Source organism: Crocodylus porosus, unplaced genomic scaffold (genome assembly GCF_001723895.1).
Source record: "Crocodylus porosus isolate Cpor-Errol unplaced genomic scaffold, CroPor_comp1, whole genome shotgun sequence".
Classification (NCBI taxonomy): Eukaryota; Metazoa; Chordata; order Crocodylia; family Crocodylidae; genus Crocodylus; species Crocodylus porosus.
This window is the reverse complement of record NW_017728886.1, coordinates 37,789,987-37,794,184: the sequence shown is the minus strand read 5'-3', so window position 1 is coordinate 37,794,184 and position 4,198 is coordinate 37,789,987.

Here is a 4,198-nt window from a genome sequence, read left to right as displayed (position 1 = left end):
AGGTAAGACTAACCAGCTTATAGTTTCCCAGGTCCTCCTTCCTGCCTTTTTTGAAGATGGGGACCACATTGGCCCTCTTCCAGTCCTCTGGTACCTCACCAGAGCACCATGAGTGCTCATAAAGTTGTGCCAGGGGACTTGCAATTACCTTGGCTAGTTCCTTTAGAACTCTACGGTGGAGATCATCCGGGCCAGCTGACTTGATTTGGACTTCATCCAACCCCTCCAGAAGCTCCCTAACTAAATCCTCGCTAACCTGTGGCCCAGGTGTGCCTCCCCCGGGGCCCGAGGGGGGCCCAGCAGGGAGGTGACTGTTCTGGTCCCTACTTAGATCCCAGTTGACCCACTTGGGATCCACAGCTTGGGTGTCCCGGAGCTCTGCCATTACTTCCCAGGGTACACATGCTTTAGGAAAAATTTCCTCACTAGAAGAGTAGTAAAACACTGGAACAGGTTACACAGAAACCTCCTTCCTTGGAGATTTTTATAAAGCTGGCTAGACAAAACCTTGGCTGGGATGATGTAGTTGGAAATGGTCCTGCTTTGAACAGGGGGTTGGACTAGATGATCTCCTAAACTCCCTTCAGACCTAATTTTCTATTATTTATGATTCATTTTTACATATTTGCAGAAACTGCAATTTTGGTTGGGCTCCACAAAAAAGCACAGTCTTAGCACTTTTGGCAGTCTCACTGAGGGAAAAAAAAGGCTGAAAGAAGAGAAAAGGGTGGGAAGCCCTGGAGCTCTGAAGCATATGGGGAAGGGGGAGGAGGGAGAGAGCGCAAATCAGAGGCTGAGCCAGTGATATAGCCTCAGTCCAAGAGCCAATCCAGAGCCAAAAAGGGAAGTGGGAAGGTTTTGGAACCAGGTTTTAAAGCGCCTGCAGGCATGCTGTTACAGTGTGCTGCAGCCTGAGGAGGAGAAAGGATGATGAATTCTAAGAAATCCTCCAAGGTACCCAAATGCATTTCAATGCTAGACAGTATAAGACAGTATCCTGAAGGTACCTTGCGCAGAGATGGAGGCAGACTCTTCTGTGCCACTGGCAACATAACTGAATGTCTTGAGAAAACCCAACATAGATCGAAACTTGAAAGTTCAAGGCATACCTGAAGCATAAGGCTGTTGCAGAGGCTGAAGGTCAGAGCAAGAACAAGCAACTGTCTCCTCCCTCTTTAAAATTACCACAGAAAGCAGCCTGGCAAGGCAAGAGGTGGCATTTTCCTTTGTGGAGGTTTTTGCAATGGCCAACATCCTGCTAGAGAAACTTGATCACTCAAACTTAAGGGACTACCTGAATCAAAATGTGCCAGATGTTGGCAGCTTTCCACATGCCAACAAGCTTCAAAAAGACTATCTGCCTGCATTGAGTGTTTGCACGTACAGTTAAAAAAGGCTGCCTTGGCAGAGTATGACTCCTTATCCATTGTGGATGATGAAGCACACAACCCTCAAGATAACTAGTTGCTGCTTAATTTATTTGTACTGGAGAGCTGGACAGACCAGGACCTGCCTGTTTCAAACTGAGCTAGTCCACCTCACATCTGTCCATTTTTCTACTGTGTCTCAAGCCATTGTGATGGTAATAGCCAGCTATGACATAGACTTTAACAAGATTTCAGCATTCTTGGCTGACACTGCCATGTACATGTGCAACGCTGTCTCTGATGTGCTCCAAGGAATGTTGCCCAATGCTGTTCATGTCACCTGCAACGTACGCATTCTGTCCTCAGTAAGTGACATACGATGCATACAGTTTCCTGATGTGGCTAGCCTGGTGCCCTCTTTCAAGAAAGCCTTCCGGCACTGTCCAGAGTCTGTTGCCAATCAAACTGGTGGCTCACATGGCACTGTGCTGCTGCCACCAGAGCCTGTGCTCACAAGATGGGATTCGTGGTTCAACACGGTCCATTACCATGCCAAGCATATCTAGCACTACCAACAGTTTGTGGAAGAGGAGCTGAAAATCATACCCAGCAAAAAGTGTATGCTTAAACTTCATGATATCTTTGGGCAAGGTGACATTCAGGATCAAATGATGTTTGTGGCTGACAATGCCACCAGATTCGTGGACCTCCTGCCTTTTTTGAAGGCCAGTTGGCTTGGATCCACCACACACACAACAAGCTGCTGGATTTGATAAGCTGGACTGAAAACATGGTATTGCAAGAACTGCCAAACTGCCCTCATGAAAACCACTGGAGAGGACACCTGTTCTAGACAACAATTGTGAAGCTGAACCAGCAGTACAAGAATGACCCATCTGCCCCTGTAGTACAACTGCAGTTCAGACAACCGGCTGCCCCCTTCCTTAGTGCTATTCACATTTTGAACCCCAACCAGGTGCCTTTTCTGAGTTGTGATCCTCAGCTACTGAAAGCAATCCTGGGATGGGGGAAAGAGCATGAAAATGAAAGTGTTCCTTACATGAAATCTGTCAAAGAGTGCCAGATGCTTGCGCCTGTGCCTGTGTTCGGGGACTCCGTTACCAGTTTCCACATCTGTACATCCTGACAAGTTGCTTCCTCACCATTCCAACAAAGTCAGTGGATGCTTAACTTGCTGTCTCAATGTATGGACAAGTGCTCACCCCAGAGACAGAGAATGTCTGCAGCAACTGTGATTGGATGCAGCATGCTCGCATTTAATAGCTAACATGAATTGCCTGTCTCAAGGTTAGCATCAGTTTCAGGAAACTCCTTTTTATGATGTCCTTTGATAAAGCGTATATGGTTGTATTAGTTGAAATTTATGTTGTGTATAGCTTTATTTATATAAGATACTTCAGTTTAGAGTTTAATAAAGTGCTTAGATGTCACGGGTTACAATTTAAGGTGTGCATAGCTTTATGGTAATTCATTTTAGAGTTTAATTAATTCATTTTAGAGTTTAAGTGCTTAGATTGCTTAATAACATGTTGATTAATGGCTTCTGTGGGCTTAATCCCCTAATTAAGCCTGAGAAAGCCATTAATTGATGCATTATTAAGCAATGTAATCAGCAGTTTGGTGCAATCTCCAAATCAGAGGCATGTGCGGGACTGTTGTACTCAGCCACGGTAGCCGGCTGTGATCTGCCTGTGAAACTGGCCAGCTGTTCTCATTGCTTGTGTGCAAGAGAACACTGCAGGAAAGAAAACCACCCCTTTGCCTTCTGCACTGTAACCCAGAATGGATGTAATATTACCACCTTTGTGCACGAGTGAGCTTTGTAACACCTATGACAAGGGCAGTGTGGAAATGGGAATAATAGGCTGCATTGCACCACCTTCTGAAGCAGTCTTCAGGTGGTACAGGCATGGCCCAAGTAATAGATGCTATTCTCCACACCTTCAGTTCATTTAATTTAAATGCAGTCTGAAGAGTGTAGGCAACTTCTTTAAGCTCTGGTTCAGTATGAAACCAAAGATGTAGTCTTAAAGCTTCTTCTACAGATTGGTGCTCAGATTTTTCACCATTCCATACATACCTGTTGGCTAGTTGCATGACTTCAAACATTTTGATTGCCATGTGAGAAACATTCATGTAGCTTTGTGCAAAGTACAAGCAGATTCAGGAAAAAAAAGAGGCCTTCGTCACTTGCCAGCTCACATCCTTGGTTAGTGATAGTCCCATATTAATGTGTGGCTTTTCTTCCCATTGAAATTAGTCACTAGTATTTCAAAAGGATGCTAAATTTCTCATTTTCCAACATTTCCATTTTCCATTTCATTCAGAACTGTATAAATCCAGTTGCTTATGGGCATCAGCTGTTTAATCAAGGAAACTAACACTGTTGAACAGTGAAAAATACCACAGAACCAATAGGTAATATTTAATTTTGCCTTCATTTGAAGGGTCATACCTGTAAAAAATGACTCGTCTTGAAAATTACCCAAAGGCAGTTTGATTGAATAAGGTATCCAAACACTTCCCATAAAACGTCCAAACTTTGTTCTTCTGCAGTGATTTTTTTATTCAAGTTGGAATTAGATTAGATTAGATTTATTCAAGTTGTCAGTCAGATTCATCCCATAGTCAAGCAACAAGTAGCTGTGATAACATGGTACACATAAGCTGTTTTAGCAGCAGTGGCACTATTATCAGCAATGTCTTTGGTTTTTAATAAAAAATTATAGATTTCATAGACATTAGGGCTGGAAGGGACCTCGGGAGATCATCGAGTCCAGCCCCCTGCCCAAAGGGCAGGAAGTCAGCTG